This window comes from Sturnus vulgaris, chromosome 2 (assembly GCF_052056855.1).
Source record: "Sturnus vulgaris isolate bStuVul1 chromosome 2, bStuVul1.hap1, whole genome shotgun sequence".
Lineage (NCBI taxonomy): Eukaryota > Metazoa > Chordata > Aves > Passeriformes > Sturnidae > Sturnus > Sturnus vulgaris.
In genome coordinates, this window is record NC_142244.1 from 42,570,830 (window position 1) to 42,594,328 (window position 23,499).

Below are 23,499 nucleotides of genomic sequence, written 5' to 3' on the forward strand. Positions count from 1 at the left end.
TGCATTCCAGATGCTTATTGACATAAAGAGTCTGTATCCTTCCATTCCAATGCTCCAGTTTCAGGAGCCATCCTCCCATGTCTATGTAGTGTCAATAAGGTCACAGCCCTGTAGGGATGTGTGTGTCTACAACTTCTGTTGTTTACTTTTATTGCTACTTCTATGTTATGTGTGTCTGCAGAGATACATTGGCCCGCAGAGGAATCTGAGCTGGAGCGGTTGGAATTCCTTTGTGCTGCTCTTCAGATGCTTTCATGCTTACCTGTCATCCCTTTACAGACTGAGCATCTCTTGTTGGCACAGGTATTACATTAGTAGGAGTAGGATGGGTTGAAGTTTCCCTCTCCTAGCAACTTGTTTAAAGCCCTCTTTGCCATCTCAGCAAGAAAATGCTCATCCCCTTCTTTGACAGATGGAGCCCATCAGCTCCCACTAGATCAGGTTTCTCACAGCAAGTTCCATGGTCTAAGTAGCCAAATCCCTGACTGTGGCACCAGGCCTACAACCACTTGTTGATTCACCAGGTTCAACTTTCAAACACCTTCCCTTTGACCAGAAGGACTGATGAAAGACTATCTCTGGTCCAGAGTACCTTTCCACTGCTCCCAGGACTCTGTGACTCTTCTTGGTCCTGCTCATACTACCCCTAGCTGTACTACTGGTACCCATATGAAACAACAACTTTAAATGTTTAATAAACTGATATACATTGTATTGCACTGTACAGAGAGAGTAAATTGTTTTATTTCTACTGTGTGGAGCTAGCTTGAGGTCCTAAAATCTACATGTTATACATGTTACCCCAGCTGAAAATTTAGCCCAGCAATTTCTGTCACCACATTTTCCTGGGAGTGTAGCTTCGAATTCAGACTCCTGAGTTGCAAGCCCCCTCATTTGGATCAATTCCCTGGAAGGTGACCACAGCAGACATAGAGCATTGTTGACAAGAATATTTTTATATAGCTGCTTTACAGATGCCAGTGTGATTTAAAATAAACTCCAGCTGCAGCAAGTCCTTCAGCTGATTTCCCTAATGAACTGTGAACCTCCAAAGTTTTTCTACCGACCTTGTATAGAATACATTTTTGGAAAGGAAAACAGTATCATTTAGAAGTGAAGCTCATTTACTAACTACGTGAACCGCCTGTCACTTACTGACAAAGCTCAGACAGCTGTGACAATGAGGACCAGGGCACACCAACATCCTTTCAGAGAGAAAGTGGTAGAGGACCTATGGGAATTCAAAAAATAAAACACCTGAAGTGCTGAAAGTATGTGATACGTCTGTTCATGAAAATTATGGTAGAATGGTCCATTCAGGCTTTGGCATTAGGGAGTTCAAGTCTCGTGTCCTATTCTCTTCATGAACTCAATTACTTTAGGAAAGTCTATGAATGATGGTGTCCTTACTGTGAATACTGAGCATTTGTGATTAAATTAACCCCATTCAGAGACAACTTTTGGCAATATTGCAGGAACCATATTGATGACTGGCTTTTTATTAGTTGAAATGGAAGAAAACCAATAAACAAATCTGCAACAAGCATTTCCCAGGGTATTTCAACACATCAGTAAGGATGAAGTGTGTGTTTCATGGTATTGTCATGTTACAGCTGCAGGCTGAATATATCAAACTAGATAAAAACTGTATGGAAGAAACAAAACATACATCATTTAGTAGAGCTCTGCCTTACCTAATCATTTTTCAGCTGTCTATAAAACCACTTTCTAACTTTTTTACATATTACAAGGCCATATCCATTTTGAGACACTCTGCCACCGTGACTTGTATCGTAATGGGAACAATATATTTTATAAGTAATGTCAATAAGAACAATGGGAATTTTCAAGGAATATGGTATTGATTAATAGGATGTCAGACTTTGTTTCCTTTCACAATAATCTTTTAATAACAAAGTGCTGTTCTGTTACCTATTCCTGCTTCCTTTTTTTTTCAAATGAAATTTTCAATGGCAATTAAAATATAGACATTGGTATATTCCTTTTCACCTTCATTTCTTGAGCTGCTTGTGTGTTTTACAGTATCCTTTATCAAAGCATGAGAAGTGAATTTTAGGGATGCAGTAATGTACTCACAAACATAAGAATAATACTCTTAACAAATGGTTTCACTGCCCCATTTTATTGTGAGCAGTTTGTCGGTTTATACTTTCATGTCATAAATGATTCATGGTTGGATGCACAAGCAAAACAGTTTACTGAAACTAATCCCAGCAGTGTGCAAACCTATTTGTATTGCTCTGGCAATGTTCCTTGCAGTAGCACAGTCAATTGTAAACAGAGCAGGAAAGGGATCTGTAACTAATTCTCATAATATTCACATATCACCAGGAGGAGTATCATCTTTGTTAGTATGGAGGTCTGCAGCTGGAATCTTCTTCAGCTGACCAATTTTCCCATGCTCCAGGAGAGGGATTAATCTGTACTGCTATGGTGGAGGAAAAATGGTCTAAAAACGGAGGCTTATGTGTTGCTGTTACCACTCTTGGTGGTCTTCTTAAGAGTTAAGAAAGAAAGGAAGAGGAAAAATAAGGAAAAAATAACCCACCCCAAACCAAAACCCCCAAACAGAACAGAGTACAAAGCTCCTAAACAAGTTTCCATGGAGAATTTTTGTTTTAGAGGAAGGTTTCCATCTCCTTATGAAAGAAAAGCATATTTTGTCTGGGCTCCAGTTTGAGTGGCATAAAGGCAAAAGTTGGACTAAGTTTTACACTTTATCCTCCAATGGTAAATAACAAGGGTTCCTACATAATGAATGGAGAACAGCAGCTGTCTTTGAAAGCCTCCAGAGGGAGAACCTGTTTATCTTAGCACCTAAATGTGAGCAGGCTGAAATTCAGCCTTTGTTCCATAAACAACCAAGAGAGCTGGCTTGCAGCTTCTACATCTGTCACCCACAGGACTTTTTAACCCAACGTTATTCTGGAGTGAGACTCACAGAAAGAAGCAAGGTTGCCTCCTAAAGAGGAGGCCTTGGTGGAAGCAGCTCAAGGATGATGCATGATACTTAACAGCTGCAAGAGACCTCTTAACATTTTTAAGAATAACAAAGGAAGTTTTTTTTTTTTTAAACCCTCAGAATAACAAATACTCACAGCAGTTGGCCTGAAATATGAACAGAATACCTAGCTATAGAGCTGAAGGATCGTGAAAAAAATGCAATACAATGCTTACAAAATTCACATTTGTCCTGTTTTTATGGACCTCTTATGAAGCTCTTGTCCTACATGCTGAGTGAGAAGCACTGGAAGTATTATCACAGCATGGTCATTTAGATGAAATTTTGAGCTTGATACTGAAACAGTTATGCTATCCTCTTAAAACATGAGATATGACTAGAAGTGTCTCATTGATAGTTGTTAATGGGAATTCATTTTTATGTGTTTGCCTTAATTTTGCCCAGCATTTTCTTTCTATAGATCTATATTATATCGCTTGCTGTTTCTCAAAAAATTGTCTGAAGTCTCTTATTTCAATTTTTAAACTAGATTGTTTTTTAAATGTGCATTTTCCCCTGTGAGTTTTATACAAGGCAGATGCTGCAAGAGTCTTGTTAGATTGCAAATACCTTTTGCTTTTCAGTCTCTGTGCTCTGTGTTCAGAACTGCACTGTTTTTCTGATACTAATCGTGCACTAAGGCTAACTAATGCATGGATGAAAAGAGCTTTGTAATGAAGAAAGAAATTTTAGTCAGAGTTCTTTCTTAAGTAGAATATAACAAAAAGAACTGAAGGAAAAAGCCTTCCTACTGTTCTTCAAACAAATATGAACCTCTCTGTTCTTTTATGCCTCATCTGTAGTTTCATGAAAAATTGCCTTTCTCAGCAAATCTGGTTTAAGAAACTCAGAATGCCACCACCTTCAGCCAATTATTCTTACCCCTGCACAGCCCTTTGACAAGGCTTAGTTATGCCAATACAGTTGATTCAGGATGCATACTGTAAATTAAATGGTCCAAGGTAGAAGTAAAAACCAAACCAAGGATCAGTGAAATCTGATTCTGTCACAGTCTGTAAGGGGTTTGGGGTGCTGCACAGGTGCAGCTACTGCAGCATTGTAGGCATGCTTTGAATGATGGCTTCAATTACAGGCATTCTTTGATGTTAAAATGCTACTTTGAACATTTCTGTGGTGCCAGCAGTGACCCTGGCAGTTTGGCTTTTCCAATATATGTCAATTTCAGGAATTAGCTTCCATAAAAGAGAAAAATCTACCATGACAGTAAAATGGTCTCTGCTTGAGAAAATGTTTTGTTCCTTTGAAATATGTTTTACATTTCAGCAAAATTTCAATGGAACATTAAACCTAAGGAGATTCACTTAGATTGCAGAAGCTGTGCTGTCTTTATGCATGAGTGTCAAGCAATAAAGCACATACACCCCCTGTGCATTCTCCTGGTAGGGGGCCCGTGGAAACTGCCGCTTTCAATTCTATCTAATGTTTACACGCTAGGCAGTCTTCCTTCAGATATTGAGGGCTGCTTGCTCCTAATGTTCAGGCATATAGACCAATCCATCACATGAAACTGTCAGTGACATTTCTACCCCTTTTCTTGGTTTTGTCATTAAAGTGAGGAAATAAACATGAGACCTCTGCTTTATCCCTTCAGCTTTCCCCTATTAGGGGATTATTCATTCTCTTCTGTGTGTAAAGCCACGAATTACAAATGAATGCTGATATATTCATTTTGTACCTAGAGTCTTACAATTCAGCTGAACTGTATCTGAATTTGCTATGCATTGGTACTTCAATATGCTTTTGGACAAAGATATTTCTTCAATCTATGTTTCCAAAAGTGTCCAGAAAAAAGTCTTCTTCCTCTATTCCTAGTTAGCAGGAAGATTATGATGATGAATGAAACCTATATTATTTTTTTTCCATGCTCTTTAGCCTAAATGAAAAAGGTACAAGGACATGGATTTCAGCTGTAAAGGGTTTAGATTACCCACTATAAAAGATACCTATACATTTCCCATACTTTTAGATCACAGAATCTCAGAATATTCTGAATTTGGAAGGGACTTACAAGGATCATTGACTCCAACTCTTAAGTGAATGGCCCATTAGGGGATCAAACCCACAAACTTGGTGTTATTACCACCGTGCTCTAACAGATCAGATGGACATTTATAGTGCATTAACATTTATACCTAAATAATCCTGCAAAGCTGTCCAGGCAAGAATTCTTTGCAAATAATAAATGATGAAAAGCAAGATGTGTATTTAATTCATTTTGAGGTAGGAAAATCAAGTTTCAGAATGGATTTCAGCTAGAGAAGACCTCCTAAAATGGATATAATTTGGAATAGATTCTGGAAGACACAGAAATGTGGTCTTCAAGAGATGAAGTGTGGACTGTGGGGCCACAAGTTTCTTGGAAAAGAAGCCCAAGTTCTCTGCTTCATTAACCAAAAAGAAGTAGAGGCTGATAGGAAGCCCTTTATGTTATTTTTCCAAAGATCTTGGGAGAGTTAAAGACACAAGGTTTGCAGAGAGGGTTAAAATTCTTTACTAGTTCAATTAAGAAAAAGTCAAATAGCAGGGGTCAGGCACACCTCAGGTCTAGTCTAGCTCACTTCATAATCCTGAACATGTCACTTGGAAGTGGGAAGGGCATGTTTTCAAGAATAATCTGCCATGTCATTTTTAACTGAGTGACCAGAATTGCAGAGAATAATTTAAATTTTTAACCCAACACAGGTTTATGCAACACCACAGTGACGGTTTTGTTCTCTGTTTTTCTTTTGTAATCGCTAATAATTTCTTAATAATGTATTTTTTACTATGCTGTCTAGTTTCCACTGAGCCATCCAAGAGCTTTTGTAATAAGATAACAGGTAATTTAAAGACTCAAATTGTGCATATGTTATCTATTCTTTTTTTTCTCCATTTATGTTGCTTTGCATTTAGTGACACTGAACTTGAGTCATTCAGTTTTGTGAGATCTTTCTGCAAACCTTTGCGATTAATCTCACTTTTAAATACTGCAAGTAATAATTGTGTAATCAGCAAACTTTTCCATATCACCTTTCCACAGAGTATCTCTTCCAATGAACATCACACGTCCTGGTTCAAATCGTTCAGACACATCAATGGCAGTATCCTTCCACTGTGGGAAAACTCTTGTCATCTTGTCATAGATTTCTCTCTTTATTCAGGAATATGTCAGAACGTTTTTCAAATCCAAAACCACTCTGCCAATTACATCAAAGTTATCTTCATGCTTATTGATTCTTTAACAAACTCTAAAAGTTTTGTGAGCCACAATTTCCCTCTACAAAAACCCTGTTTTCTGTCTTATTGTTCCATGTATATTTATGTCTTTGTTAAATATACTAAGAGTTTCTAGCAATTTGCAGATTACGGAAGTCAAATGTACAGACCTATAATTTCACATGTCTTCCTGAATGACAAATTTATAAATCTGTAGCTTTTGTCAAATTCAGTTCCTTTACTAATGGTGATGTAAGTAATAAATTATATACTACAGTTAACAATTACACAATTTACTACTTGAGCTCCTTCAGACCTTCCGAATGAATAACATATGGTACTGGAGATATTTTACTCCTTATTTTACTAATTTATTCTAAAACATCCTCCACTGACACTTCAGTCTGAGACTGTTTCAATGACTCACTTGTCACAGGAAAAGCTCCTTCCAGTTTCCACACTGATGTAAAATATTCAGTCAGCTTTTCTGCTGTGACCACATCTTTTCTGTTCTTGTACCATCTCAATAATCTCTCAAGAGGACAGGAAGAAAAATTTGCATAATTTGTGTAAAATTTGAGTAATTTGTGGGTCAAGATAAGGACAGGGAGACCACCCACTGACTGTCATCATGGGCAAAACACCATTTACTTTGGGGAAGTAAATTTAATTTATTTATAGACTCCAATAGAGTTGGATTATGAGAAATAAGAGAAAATATAAAACCACCTTCCACTTATACCCCCATTTCTTCCCAGGCTCATATTCACTGCTGACTCTTCTACCTTCATGCCCTGATGAGTACTGTGGGATTGGGAAATGGGGCTAATGTTCCTCATGGTCTTCCTCTGCTCCATTGTTGAGTCCTTCACATTGGAGTCCTACATGAACTATTTCAGCGTTGATCCTTTCCACAAGGTGCAGTTCTTCAGGAACAGACTGCTTCAGCCTGGGTCTGCTGCTGGGCCACAGGTTCTGCCAGGACCCTGCTCCAGCAAAGGATTCCCTTGGAGTCACAGCCTCCTTTGGGCATGTGCCTGCTGTGGCTGGGATTGTCCAGGGGCTGTGGGAATTATTTGATTATTTGTTCCTCCACGGACCTCCATGGGCTGCAGGGGCACAGCTGCCTCACCATGGGCTGCACCAGGGGCTGCAGGGGAATCTCAGCTCTGGTGCCTGGAGCACCTCCTGCCCCTCCTTCTGCACTGACCTTGGGGTTTGCAGGGCTGTTCCTGTCCCATATTCTCACTCTTCTCACACCTGCAGTGCATTTTTTTTAACCTTGTCTCAAATATGTTATCCCAGAGGTGTTATGAGCATTGTTGTTGGCCTCAGCTTTGGCCAGCAGTGAGCCCTTTCTGGAGGTGTCTGGAATCAGCTGTATTGAATAGAGGGACAACCCCAGCCTTTTTTTCCTCACAGAGGCCACCTTCGTAACCCTTTTGCTGCTAAACTCTTCCCTTATAGACCAATTAATATTTTAATACTAGCTTTACTTGTCTATAAGTTTATTCCTTTTTCATCATGCTATTTTACTTTTAGTTTTAAAAAATTAGACCTTATACTTTGGTTTCTTTTCATTTTCCTCATCTGAATACAAATTCTACTTTTAAAGGATACTTTATTCATTAGTGATGTGCTCTGTATTGACTGATATAATTCAGAAATTGGATCTTATGACGAATAGCTCCATGAAAATGTCAGCTCCATGAAAAGTGTTCAGCAGTGGTCAAAAATAAATTGAATGTGAGGAACTATAAAGAAAAGAGTAGAAAAGAAAACAGAAAACGTAGTCATATTGATAGAAAAAGCTCTTATCTCAAAATCTAAAAAACGATGCAACAGAACTGGAAGAGGTTCACAGAAATCCACCAAGAATAATCAAAAATATAGAATGGCAGTCACGGGAATTCATAAATAGCTCAGGACTATTCAGTCTGAAAAGTGACAATTTAGGGAAGGCTTTGACAGAAATCTGTCCTATCATAAGGGAAAAGGAATAGATAAAAAGAGACAGATGGTTCATTTTCTCTTCCAAAGTGAGAATGGGAGTATCACATGCTGTTAGCAGGTGGTAGGTTCAAAGCAAAAAAAAAAAAAAAAAAAAAAAAAGAAGCAAGTTGTCTACGTAATATGTAGGTAGGTAACTCTGTCTCCCCAGGTCACCGTTCTTTCAGTATTGTTTACTTTATACAAAAAGACACTGCAAGCAGTATATGAACCACTTACAAGCACACAATGATTTAATGGCTGGCTAGAACACCCAATGAGGAGCAAAAATCACCATTCCTCTGCCTGCATGCCTCGTGATGGTCTCTGGATCAGCAGTCATATGATGGTGGGAAGTGTCAGTCAGCCCTGTTGTGCTCTGGCATGGGTTGGTCTCAGGTGCTGCCAAAAAGCAAATCATATGTTTTTTCCATTGATCTGAGTAGTTCCATGTCAGTATTTTTCTCCTGAATTTCTAAGTTGCTATTTGTTGCCTCTCACTTCAGTTGGTATATTTTAATTTTGTTATCCTGTAAAGTGTTAGCTTACTTATCCCCTGACATCTGAAAAATAGGTTACTCCAAAATCAAGCCAAATCTGAATGTTAAGTTGGAGGCAGCTGCATCTTCATGGGATACACTTAGAAAGAATTTTGCTCAGGATATTTTTGATGCTAAAGGTTTGCATTGAAAAAGGAAATAGACAAAAATAAAAATATCACTTTAAGACATTAGATAGAAATACCAGAGATCTGATTCTATTAAAGGTCTGTTTCTAAAGAAGCTCCTGAGTAGTAAATCACTGCGGACTTCAGAGAGCATTCACAGCATGCATCATCATTTTGATCATCCTTAGAAATCTGCTTGCCATCATTGATAGAAGTGGGACATGGGGCTTGGTCAGCCTTTGGTCTGGCTCAGCACAGCTGCTCTTGTGCTCTGAAAACCTTTGCTCTGTCATAACTCTGTGGTCTGGATTTAGTCCTTTGATTTTTTTTTAATCTTTTTACCAGAAGCTGAATGTTTTTTCTGGCAAAATGCTTTTAAGCAGTGTTGTCTGTAATTTTTTTTTTCCATTTTAGTTCCTCTTAATTTGTTTTGATCATGATTTCTTGGAGGTTTTCTCTCTTTCAGAAGTTTCTTTTATATGAAGAGGATGGCATATGTAAAGAAAGGAAAATTTTCAATCAGATTTTGAATGAGTGAAGTTTGAGACAAAGTACACTATTTGAAGAGTGTGTCAGTGTAGATTTAGCTACTACATTTATACTACAGCTATTTCATATTCTCCTCTTGGACATTTCAAAATATAGTCATTTTGTTAGCTCACTATTTAACTATTTATTGTAACTCATTATTACAATTTCCCATATAATGAATATTAATTAAAGTTCAAATTATGCTTCTCTTTTCATTCCTTGTAGTGACCTTAATGTTAGCATTTCTGAGGGACTATCATGGACACATGATGATATAAAGCAAACCAAATATATTCTTTAATCTAAGCATGACATTTTTGTTTACATAAATTGTGATAATTGTTATGGTTAATTCATTTACTGTATCTGACCTTCAGTTTTCTTTAAACTGTTTAGCATCCCAATCTACTCGTCAATGCTATATATTATCTTCTTGTTTCCAAAGGCACATAAATGATTCATTTCTCAGTTGAAGTTTTTCTATGCTTGCTATGTCCATATCCTCACTTCCAACCAGTCCCTTCAGTTCATTCATCTTATTTTATTGTTTTTTCAGTATTTATAGACTTTTACTATGAGAAAAACATATTTTCCTTTGATCTAGTTGTCTATTTTTAGATCCATATTTTTGTGGTGAGAAGATTCTTTGATGTCTCCTATCTGACGTTTATTGAATTATATCTTTTTTTTGGAGACTGAAAATTTTGCCTTTAGAGGATGAATAATCTCAGACTATTTTCTTTAATTCCCTCGTTAGATTCCCCCTAACATTTATAAAAACAAAACCAAATCAACAGCTTCAACTATTTTATATTTTGAAGTCAAATACCACGAGGCATATTCCATATTGGTCTAGACAGAAATGATCCTATTTTTACAGGATATTTATTTATGTTTCAAAGGTTTCTGAAAATCTCCTCATTGCCTCACATTACTTCTGAGGCAATTACTTCTGTTAGCATGTTTTAACACTGTTCCTTGTCAACTTGTTCACCAAATCCTGGAAGCCTTCCAGAGAGTACTATTGTCAAGACTTTATGTCAATATTGAAAGATCAAATTTTGCATTCTTTCTCTCCCCTGCTAGTCGTGGGCACTTCACTGACAATGTAAAACAGGTAGGAATCTTGCGAGGCTCATTGCTTTATTATGCCACAGAGAGGTTATGGGCATTTAGAGCTGACTGTGCTCAAGTGTTGAAAGGAATCTTTACTGCACACATTAAAGGACTTCTAAAGACTGCTCCTGGTCCTCTCTCCACATTGCCCTAGGACAGACCTCCAAAGAGTCATTTTTTTCCTTCCATTACCTCCTGAGCTCATTAAATAAGGGGCAGGAGGACACAGTCAGTTTTGACTCCATGCTTCTCATGGGGGAATAGTGATGTTTCTCCCAGCCAATTACTCCCAGTTTTTATCCTGGGCATGGCATTCTGCAGCGTGGACTATGAATGGCCAGTTTGGGTCAAGTGTTCTGGCTGTGCCTCTTCCAGATCGTTGTGCTCCTCCTCGCTGACAGAGCTTGAGACATGGAAATGTCCTTGGCTTAGGACAAGCACAAATCAACAACAACCAAAACATCACTGCGTTTTCAGCATTATTCTCCCACTGAGCCCAAAACACAGTACTGTGCCAAGCTACCAAGAAGGAAATGAATTTTTTCCCAGCCAAAACCAGGACACCCTCTCAGCATGGTGTTAAGAAAGCAGTAACACCTACAAGGACCCTGAGGGCTAGGCATGAGATAATCTCCTGCTTGGGTAGCTTAGTCTACAATGAAGTGAGCTTGGCCTCAGTTTAACCTTAAAGCACGGGCTGGAGGGAACAATTGTATAGCTGCCATTTATCTGCCATGCTAGAAATCTTACTAATCATGTTGATGTGGTATTTTTTGTGCCAAAGGGGAGCACTGCTGGCAGTAAAAGCAGCCTCAACTAAACAAATGGAAGGTAAATGCTCGAAACAAAAAACCCCAAACCCATCACTGGAAAACTCCAATTGGGTAAATCCATTCTTCTTATTAACTGAGCATTTTCATTACACCTTTTATGGTTGTCATGCTTCATTATTCTTCATGTTTGGTAATGAATTTTATGGTATTGTCAAAGTGATATTGATCACTCCCTTGAAATGTTTTTAATTTAAAAATGTGCTGTGCTGTTCTAGGAGAACATTGCTTTGGTGTCTAAGGCAACTGTCTTTTATTATAGGTCAGCTGATGTGAATCCCATCACTGGTAATGGAGGAAACTACATTAAGATGAAGGTGATTGTATGAAATCATTACTATTTATTAGAATAAAGATCATTCATTTTCCAGAGTTTACACTAGATGAATATGCATGTGGGTCTAGTAGAAATCATGCCAGCTCAAATAATTTAAAGTGATTATACTTTTCCTTAGCAATTTTTTGTTAAACAAATAGAAATTGAACTTGAGATGAAATGTACTTGAGATATTTTATATATTAAAATCAGTCTTTGTGTTCTTTTTCTACAGTTTCAATGTCAGTACTTTTACTTTAGAAATTACATTTGCATGTTAAAAATTCATAGTTAATATGAATCCTGATTACATATTATTCTTAATCAGAAGGTAGTGAAAGTTATTCTTGATATAAATGACAAAAACAAACATAAGTAGTTACAGCATTACTCAAAATTTGAAATTGTGACGCATGGGAACATTTACTGTATTTCTAAAGCACAAGTTTCAGATTGTGTCGAAGACACTAACATGTCAAAATAAGTTTTCATGTTGAACTGAAAAAGTTTTATAACAAATAGTTTATTCCATTTAACTGGAAAATCTTGTTCTAGAAATATATAAATATTTAAAAATACAATAAATAGAGTCTGTTCTAGTTTTATCTCCTTTGTTTGATTTTTAGTTGATTCTTATAAATAAATACATAATATATTTTTTAAAACCATGCAATTTACTGCTGAGTAAAACAAAAAGAAGCATAGAGGCCAAAGTATATTCAGTAATGGATGTCATGGGTTAAGGCTAGCCAGACACCCACCAAAGCTGCCCTCTCACACTCTGCAAAATAAGCAGGTGGAGCAGAGAAAGTTTAACAAAGGGTTCATGAGCTGAGATAAGGACTGAGAGACAGAGACCAGTCATTAAATACCATCATGGGCAAAACAGGCTCAACCTAGAGATATGAAGTGAGTTCATTACTAACAGAATCAGAGCAGGATAAAGAGAAGAAAATAAGCCCTTAAAACAGCTTCCCCCCACCGTTTCCTCTTTCCCAGCTCTACCTCCATGTCCAGTGGTGCAAGTCGACAGGGAAAGGGGTTTATGGTCAATTCATCACCTGAGCATTTCTTCTGCTGTTCAGGGACATGAGTCCTTCCTTTGTGGCACCGTGGGATCTCTCCCACAGGAGATAGTTGTGGCTCCATCTCATAAGAACAGCTCCCTGCAAACTGCTGCAGTGTGGGTCACTCTTCCATAGGGTGCAGTCCTTTAAGGACAGGCTGCTCCACCACTGGCCTCTCTCTTCACGGGTCTCCCTTGGGGTCACAGCCTCCTCTCAGGCATCCACCCTCTCCAGCATGGGCTCCTCCATGGGCTGCAGGTGGATCTCTGCATCCTCATGGATGTCCAAGAGCTGCAGGGGTACAGCTGCCTCACCATGGTCTTTACCAGGGGCTGGAGATTAATCTCAGCCATAGTGCCTAGAGCACCTCCTGCCCCTCCTTCCTCACTGACCTTAGTGTCTGCAGACTTGTTCTTCTCACATGTTCTCACTCTGCTCTTCTCTAGTGACAATTAAAACAGTGGCACAACCTTTTTTTTTTTCTTCTTTTTTTTGTAAATATGTTATCACAGAGGTGTTACCACCATTTCTAATTGGTCCAGCCTTGGCCAGCATCACAGTGCCCGTCTTTGGAGCCACCAGGGATTGGCTCTGCTGGACACTGAGGAAGCTTCCAGCAGCTTCTCTCAGAAGCCACCCCTGTAGCTACCCACCCACTTCCAAACCCAGGCCATGCAAACCCAATGCAGTGTCATTTTACATTCTTCTGGGCTCCAAGCTTTCACCATACCAAGGTGTAAATCCATCACATCTTTGGGGCTGTTGAGTGCCCTGGAATACCAGCTACTGCACTCTCCTGCTGAGCTTACAAATATCAGCATCAGATTTACTCTCTTAGGATTTGTTTTTTGGGGTAGGGAGTGGGGTTGTGGAGTGCAATTTTTTTAGAACAGATAACTGAAACAAAAAAAATTATTTTCCAGGTATTTTCTGTCTTTTGTTATTTGATACCATTTTTTCAAAAACCTACTTTCTCCTACAGACTTATGTGAAAAATTCACCCTAACCAATGACTACATATAGGTTCACCTAATGACTACATATATATGAAGCTAGATGTACAGGATCCCCTTACAGTGAGTGAATGGTTTAGGCACTTACAGAAAGAGACCAAACTCCCTTAAGGATGAAACTTACTAGAAATTTAAATGATCCAGTACAGTTAAGGTAGTATTGAGGTTTCCATTAAGTAAAATATCTAAGTTCTCAGTGAAAATGGTCCAAAAATGGAATTTAAAAAATTTTCCTATGTTTTCACTGCAATATTACTAACCTGCAATATAATTATCACTGCAAACTTATTTAACTGCAATATTTCGGTTACTAAGGGGAAAAATAAAAAAATACTGTCATGTAATATATTCCATTAATTATACCAAGGACAATAATGAAGGTGGAAACTGATTTCACAGGTGATATTTTTGGTGAAGGCGGTGTTCCTTGTGCTCAATTCCCCTTTGTTTTCCCCTCTGCATATGTTTATCCTTAGCTGGAATTTAATGTCTTACAGAAAAGATTTTTATATTATCTACCATATTTTTATATTTGAAAGTGATAATCGACATATATATTATAGATGTGTTTGGCTTATGGTTCATTTGGGAAATCTGTCACATTCTGAGGTTCATGGAGGGTCATTCTAACATGGCAGACTTTCTAAATAGTTTTACTGTCCTGAAAAAGTGTTATGTAGTTATCATACTGAGTAGATCAGATGGTTTGTATCAGCACTTCTGAACTGCAACACCAGAAATAACTTGTTCTTTTGAGAAAGCACATCATGTGTCATATTTTCATATGGTGCTTGTAAGAAAATGAACATTCATTATAGTCAAACAATGTTTTAAAATCATGCCTCATGAACAAGTGATTAAGAAGTTTAGCACAAGATCTGTTATTAATACATGAAACCCACGAATAAAATTGTCGTGGTTTTTTTTTTTTTTTTTCAAACAGATAAAACAAATTATCACTCTGAGTTTTATGGCATATTATGAAATTGACAGAGGCTGCATGTAAAGTGGAAGTTATGCAGTGTTGAAACAAATCTGTTACAGGCACATTACAACAAGTATAAAAATTTTGTTTCATGTTTTCAACTCTGAAACAATAAAAACAAGGCTCTATGAGCTGGAGAAAACTAGGCCAGACTTCCCATAAGTAGACCTGTGAGATATTTTTCAAGTTAGTGTGAACTTCTGCATGTGTTCAGGGCAGAGTACTGTTGGGGGGGAGGTTTATAAATATCACTGTTGGGTTTCATGTCTCTCATCTGGAGTCAACAGATTAAGAACAATACCAGCTTCAGGTTTGTTACTAAATTTCCTATATCTAAAATGAAGGCTTAGCTCCTTCAGTGACCTGCCAGAAACCAAACTGTTCTTTAAGCCAGGTTCAATGTAGCTGCATGTATATTCTCTAAGTAGTTTTTTTGAGCTGAGGTAATTCTTATGCTAACTGTAGGCAAGATAGAGCAGCGAATCAAAGAGAAATATTATATTTGGGGATTCAAAAAACTTGTATCTGGAAAAAATTCTGTTTGTTGATGTTATTTTTGAAAATACACTCTTGTTTTTTAAAACCTGGTCCCCTAGGGTCCCTCATATTTTATGTATGGAAGAAAAAATATTCAAGTGAATGCTTATTTCTTCACTATTTCTCTCCATGAAATAGCATAAATAAATGCAGAAGTGAGAGGAAAGACTTTTTGCCAGCAAAGGAAAACGGATGACAGAATAAATGGTGGTTGAATGAAATTGTTCATTCTGCATTTGTCAGTCCACACAACAAAATGTGGGCATGACTAGAGTGCATCTATAAAGTATATACGAGATTTAGTTTAACTATTGGTTATTATATTAATTCTTTTCTGAGATTGATAGTCATAAGATTTTGGAGATTTGCCTAAAGGCTTTACCTCACAGTAATCATGAAAAGAAAACTCTTGTAACACTCAAAGGAACAGCTTCTGTAACTAATTACTACTTGTGAGGCTAGTGACCAGTAGAGCTGGATTTACTCTGTTACTCTCCAGGTCCAGCTTTATATTTGTGAGCATGGATGCTGGGGTCTGAGCACAGCCAAATGAAACAATGGCTGTATCTCGGTAAATCAATGCTAGAAAAAGAACTGGTCTCAAAAAAAGATAAATAAGAGAAGTGGGTTGATGAAAACACAAATGAAGGGTGCAGATGTATCAGCAGATATCACACAGTTTTGAAGTAATCTTTTATATGTGGTGTCTGTCTTCTTTCAGTGGTATTAAACCCCATGGTTTTGTCATATGTCACTCAATCCCTCTGCTATGTCTACCTTCCTTTCTGAGTGATCCAGACTGCAAAACATGCACTGCAACCCACTGGATTTATTATCTACGTCTTCATTGCAACTATGACCCTGAGTAAGCTACTCAGCCTAACTTTATTTATCTCCTGTGTTTGCCCATGTCTGTTGAAACGATAACATTTTCAAGGTATCTCACCTTTATGTTATAGTCCAGTGTCCAGCACAATGGGGTCCTGATCTCTGGTAGAACCTCTATATACTGTTTGGTTACAGATAATGAATAGAACATATTTGCCATGCAAAGGTAATGAATGTAGACTACTGAGGGAGGAAGACAGGCCCTTATTCTTCTTTAATGGTTATTATACAGATTGAGAAGAAATGAAACATCTTTTTCGTGGGACTGAAAAATAACGTTTTTATCCGCAAACAACAGCAGTACCACAATCTGCTGTTTACACAGTAAAGAAGCAAAAGTCCATTCATTTTGTGCCTGGTTATCTGTGCTCCTTTAAATTTCCTCACAACAAATTTTTCTTCCTTGGACTTTTGCTTGTATTGTCTCTGGACAATGGATGAATGTAACTGGTTTTAAGTGTTTTGGGGGAACCTTATAAACATATAAAATAATGTTGGAATATGCATAATGCAGTTTTTGTGACCCATAAATGAACAGCAGTGGGCTTTGTGGCTGTAGAGCTGTCATGCAGTCATCCTGCTGAGTGCATTTTTATACAAGAGACAAAATTGCTTGAACAGGTACCTAATTTCTTGTACAGACTGATTCACATCTCCACTCTCACCACTACATTGAGCAAATGACTGTCATTCATGTAAGTCTTTACATACTTTTTAAATATATAATTTATAATGAGAAGCAATGAGGCACAAAGCAGATAACTGAATAGAAGAACCTGATGCAGCTCTGACTAGTCATAGGTATGTGCAGGAATTTCCCATGTTTCTCATCCTCTCTTGTCCCTAACAGAAAAGGAAGACTGGGGCAAGAAGATCCTATTGTACTGGGAAATGCAGCCAGGAGACCAAAAAGACTAGAGATTCAAAGTTGTTTGGATATAGATTTCCTATGGATGTTGATGATAGACTAAACAGCTTTGAAGATTTGAGATCAATGGCCTCCGTCAAATTCATGTAAAACAAAGCTGAGGTAACCCAATTACTAATTCATTTTCTGTGTGGCTTTCTGCATTTCTGTGGCTCTAAATAAAGAACAGACATTTTACCAGATCTCACCAATGTGAATTTCTTTTTGTTTGGAGCAATCCTAGGAACTAGAGGATGTGGCATGTAAGTGGGAACATATGAAGGCACACAGTCACAGGTCCGGGAGGCCATTGTAGTCCCAAAAATGCACTTTAGTAGAGATAATTCCCCAGGTTCCATATCTTCTCCTTGATTTCTTGTATGAGAAGCCCAGTAAAACACTTTACAAGGGAATCTTCTGACTACAGCAATGGCATGCTTGTAGATTAAGTACACTCAGGTATGCGTCTTCATAGTAAAAGCACTCATGCAGTAGAGAGGAGAATTTTTCTTATAGAGCAACTGTGAAGGAAAAAGAATGAGAAAAACATGAGCAGGTCCAGAAACTGCTCTAAAGGAAGTGCTTTATGAGTGGTGAAAGTTGTCTCCCTGCACAAGTGCAGAACAACATGATGATCTCAATTTACATACTGCACAAGGGCAGCCTGAGTTGAAATTGTTAAACAATGAATTACAGCAAGCAGATATCTAAGCCAAATTCTTGAATCATATAAAGCTCTGTTGATTTGAGTGGAGTTACATTGATTTTCACTAACAAAAAGATATAAAAGCAATCTACATAACTTAGCAAAGAAGCTGATAGGGATTTACATTTTATTTATTGTTTCACAAAGTCTTTTAATCCCTAAATGAAACATAGTGGCCATGATTTAGGTAATATGCAGCTTCATGAAGACATCTTCCTGCCCCAAAGATATAGCATCTAATAAATGAAATGCCCAAAATATATTGAAAGAAGTCCTAGCACCAAAGTATTGGATGGCAGATAAAATATGTAAGAGGATTAACGTATGCAATTTTAGTTTGTTCATGCTAGTTTATAATTCTGAGTGACATGTGCCATTTAGGAATGGATTGAGACAATATTGTTTATGATAAATTGGTTACTCAATTGAAATTAATAAAGGCTTACATACATTAATTTGGTTGTTTATAGCTTCTTGTGAAAGCATTGGAAAAGATTTTGAGCTCTCCCTATAGATGATCTCCAGTCACCTGGTTTTCCAGTTGAATAAATCACCTTTCATCTCTTCATTTAACAGTAATAAATACTTTATCAATTTATTTTGCTTCATTCATATAGTAAGCTGTGCAATTATTTTCTTTAACTACCCAGGGAGCACTGATCTCCCTAGCACCTATCACCCTTTCAGTATCATCCCTTTCACAAAAAACTGTTTCAGAGAAACAGAAAATCAGGTGTTAATCCTTATAAAGCAAAACATATTGATTGGACAAGCATAATAGAAAATAAATGAAGAATTACTGAGGCATTATGTGCTTTTAATAATATTGCATCAAAATCAAAATTTGGCACTTTATGCAGTATTTTAAAATGACAATGCAACTCACTGTGGCTATTTGAGTATATAATTCAAAACTGAGTGGCAGTGACTGGTTAATAGTCACCCATTCATGGTATAAATAAATAAAAGGGAAGAAAAATAAAATGAAAGCCTATTAGTAAAATTCAGCATGGATGAATGAATACATTTTTGTTGTTCTATTAGGAAAATGATGGTATTTGTTGAATTATAAAATAGTGACTTTCATATTCATTAAATAAGGAAGAAAAATGAAAAAAACCGCACAACTCTTGATATTAAACACACGCATCACATCCAGTGCATAAATTAAATGATGCATTTATATACATACTTCAGGTTGCTCTGATCTTTAAAGCTTTTAATTAAGCTTAAAAACTTAGAACTGAGTTTGATGTACTCTGTTTTACTAGGATATATTTTAAAAATCTGTTTAATACAAATTCTGTCCCTCTGTCTCTCTCCTTGGAGTAAAGATAAGTCAGGAGCAACATGCAAAATGATGAATTACAGGTATAATGACTCTTGTTTGTTTTCCAATCTGCTACATGGTCTTTAGTTATTACTGTTTTTAAGAAGTTTTAGATCGAAATATCGTTGTGTCCAATGATTTAGAAACACAGGTGCATAAAATGCAGATTAATGAAAACAGAGATTCCTCATCCTCTCCTTAGCCTAAGGAGAAGTAATACAAACTGAATTAACTCTGCTCTTGGACTAATGGTTGTAAAAAAATATGAAATTAATTGGCATTAAGCACTTCCATTTCAGCAATGACAGGGTTTTATTAATTTGGTTACAAGACGACTACAAATTGGAAAGTATGTTTTGAATGTCTATATATGCACTTGTAAAATGTTTGTTTATATATGTATATGTATAATATGATTGTATTTAAACATGGTTAATTATTTGAAGAATGGAATTTTTACTTTTATTAAATACTTTCCACTTGGAACATTCCTTAACTCATACTATAAACTGAATAGCTGAATGCTTTATAATTACCTGAAGATGATTAAGAAGCTATAACTAATCACTGAAAACCCAAAGCTGAAATTCCTTCAAAGTGAGGCATGTTTATTATTTTTCCCTTTTAAATAATAGCAAAATAATATCTAATTCTAAATGTAATATTTTATTTATCAGGTATCCATTTGAACATGAAATAGATTTTGTGTTTCAAGCAAGCAGAAAAACAACATCTGAAAAAATATGAAAGATCACAGTGTCATCATTTAAGATACAAAAGTGTTAGGATTGTAAATTGTCACATTGCTGCTAGCACATGCCAATGTGTGGATGTATCCTGAAAGAAAACTATGTAGACACTTGAATTTTTTATATTGAAAAATATAATTATTAAAGTTTTTAATTTAAGGATCTCAACTGTGAAATATTGCAATAAATGCTTGCTATATTAGTTTTGTTTTATTTTAAAAAATATTTATTTTGCTTCAGGAGACAGAGCATTTATATGCAAGACAACAAAGAGTTTGTACTGCCTTTCATTTATCCTCTTGAAACCAGAACCACCTAAGTCCTCAGTATTTAGAAATGTAGAAATAAAATATTAGATATGGACAGTGAAGTATTTCAGACTTATCAGAATGCAGATCTCTGTCTTAAGTTAATGTGTCACAATTTGTGTAAGTAGCCTAGTACCTTGTATGTCCAGCTCATCAGCTGCATACGCTTTGTTTTTTTCACATTCAGGAATTAATCTTACAACTGTACACCAAAATTGATAGGTGCAACACTCAGACTTCTATTTTCAGTCCTAAAATAATTTCTACAACAAATAATAAAACCTTAGTGTTGAGATGGAATTACCCGCCCTCTGTCCAATCTCTTTGGATTCAGATATTGTTCCTGTCCCCATGGACCACTCTTGGGTCCTTTGTTTGAGGGAAATATTTTGCCAGAGTAATGATAGGGGCTGAAGGCATGAGGTATAGCAAGTGGTTTTATCTTGTGTACAGCAGAAGGGTTATATACAGCAGCTGCATGTAAGACAGATTTAATTAGAAGCCGGGGGGGACTGAAGGTTTGTGACAGGAATAAATCAATGTTTTTGATCATTAGACCTTGTGTAGATTCTGCTGCTATAATGGAAAACTAGTACATGCTATTTCCTGCAAAACCCTTGACATAACTGTGATATATTTCTCTGACATCCTGTTAGATGGATTTCTTTGACTTTCACCATCCCCCTTTTGATCTCACTTGAAATTATTACTAAGGTATGAAAAAAACATTATTTTTTTGGTTGCTACAGTAACATGTCCTATAACCCCCAGGCGTGTGCTAGCCCTTTATCAAATGTTTCTAGCAACACCTAAATGTAAATCCACAAGGAAATAAGATGATAGTCATAGTACACTTAGATTACTGGACCCTCTGTGCACCACAGAGGTGATGGACCATGTCCTCAGTGGGAGCTAGGCTAATTTGTTTCAGGTGAAGATCTATTCCAGTCATTCTAATTTGCCTCAACATAAACCCATGCTGTTTTTGAATGGCAGCTTCTGCCATTAATGTCAGTGAAGACATTGACATTGAGTTCATCTTGGGCTAAGAATGACATTTTGTCCATCGTTTGTGTGTCACCTTCTTCTATGGAATGTGTATATTAGACTTGGGGACAGTAAGTTATGGATATTCCTCTCTCAGAGATAGCTGTATTGGGACTGACCACATATAAAAAAACCCCCTTGTCTGTTCATTCTCTAATGCTAATTATGTGAAGTCAGAAGCACTTTGAGAGACGAAGTGGTTGTGTGTCTCGAACTGTGTAACTATAAATATAACTGTGTGCTGAAAACAGTGTGTGAAGTTCTGTGTCTGTGCCTGTGTGCATTTCTCAGTGAGATGAGTCTGTTCTCCCACCTGGAGCAAATAACAGATAATACAATTATAGAAACAGTTAACTCCTCGCTACCCATGAGTGGAATATTTGTGTTGTCATGATTTAGGTCAAACATGAAAGAAATGAAAGCTTTTCCTTTTCACAAGTGCAGACTGATTCAGGTATAACATTCATATTCTCAAAGGTCCTTTTTAAGTACTCTTTGGTTTTAAAAGCCAATTTGTACACATTTTGTATTACACATATTCTTTACTGAATTTACCTTCATTCAGAATGTTTGTACCTACATTGAAAGCTGATGGTAGTTTCCTTTTACTGTAATTTTTCTCCTAGTGAGTATTATGAGGACTGCAAAAATCTCCAGTCACGCTTGTTTAGATGAGAAAAGCTAATACAAATAGTGTTTTATTTCTGATAGAAACTGCCTTTTGTGGTCACATACATGCCTGCTGAGCCAGATGTGAATGAACAATAAACTACAGAAAACAACAAAACTTTAAATCATGAAGGCATTTGAAGGAAACAGGTTTCTCTTCCTTCTCTGTGGTGTTCACTCCTTGCTTGTTATAGTATTCAGCTCTTTTATGGGACAGAGTGTTATGGTGAACCCATAAATAGGACTTTTTCTGTACACTGCACTCTCTCAGCTGCAAGTAAGTTTAGGAATTGGTGTTGGAGGTGAAAGGTCCAACTGTATTTACATTACTTACCAATTACTTACCCATTACTTACCAATAAATATGATTGCGGCTTTATAAATTGCTTAATATCATCAGCCTATATTCTAGATTCATGGAGTGAAGAGTATATGACTCTTTATGGGGAAAAGCTTGTCACTGTCATGCAGAGTCTTTTCCAATTCAGTGGTGGTGGCTTTTTAATAGTTTCTGACATTGACTTGGAGGAACAGATGATATTAGTCCTCCATAGCATCTGCAAGACAGAAAACAATGATGATGAAACAATGACTATTAAGCAAACCACTAAGTTACACATACATGCAGCTATTACTCATCTATTAGGAAGGTTTTTTAATGGAAATATTTAAAGAACCTGGAAAATTATTTTTTTCCACATATTAATCTCAGCTTCTACAATACAAGAGCTGCAAAAAGACAGCCATTTTGTGCCAATAATTTTCAGTTGAACTCTAATATTTTTTAGGTAAAATGATATCACATATCACTCAGAACATACCTCTGTATCTGGCACCAATTTATAAGCTGCTGGATCTGAGGTTTATCAACATAGTGTTTAAAAATCCATTTATTTCATCCACTTTTTACTGAGGTAATGTTATTTTATTTCTTTTGGTGTGAGGTTTCTGGTTGGGTTTGGTTTTCTTACTTCTCTCTAGTCGACTTCTTTAAATTCAGCATTGTTTTCTGTAGGTACCATGTTTATCTTTTACTCTTTGTGTGAATGACCCCTGACTCACTTTCATTTCAATAAGATGTTTGCCAAGAAGCTACACAAAAGCTTTGGGCATTGTGCCAGCTCTACCCCCAAACATTCACCTACATTCTGTTGAGATAATGGAAGTGTCCATAATAAGATCATTTACTGTCACTGAACTGTTTGATGCATTAGAAAAACAGAAACATGTACAAGCATGGAAGATTGAATCAAAATGTAAGGAGACATGAGCTTTAACCACTTTCCATTTGGCTTCTCTTGCACTTAACTCTGGCATCGTGGTTTTGAGCTACTGTGGGAGACATGATATTGGATTTGAGTAATAACATCAGTATGCTACTTTTAATGTTTCTATGAAATCAAAGAATTTCTACTAGATGTATATAGCCTCTCAGAAAATAAAGAAACAAAATTACTAAGAAGTGTGATTCAGGTAATCTCAGTGAAATCTTTAGTTCAAAAATTTATAATATTTTACAAATTTAGGTCAGAAGGCTTACAGGGAATTGCAACAAAATATAGCCTAACGTGTATTTATCACAGATCCCAGCCCGCCCCCACTCCCC

The 23,499-nt window shown here is 36.8% G+C and overlaps 1 long non-coding RNA gene across 1 annotated transcript; it reads right to left on the bottom strand.

Moving 5' to 3' along the window:
• Window positions 1–16,372: 16,372 nt before the first annotated feature.
• LOC148224749 (uncharacterized) lies at window positions 16,373–22,450 on the bottom strand. Its single transcript, XR_015801946.1, has 2 exons — window positions 22,250–22,450; window positions 16,373–17,605 (listed from the first exon to the last, which is right to left on the bottom strand). It is a non-coding gene; the product is annotated as an uncharacterized LOC148224749 (long non-coding RNA).
• Between the last annotated feature and the right edge of the window lie 1,049 nt (window positions 22,451–23,499).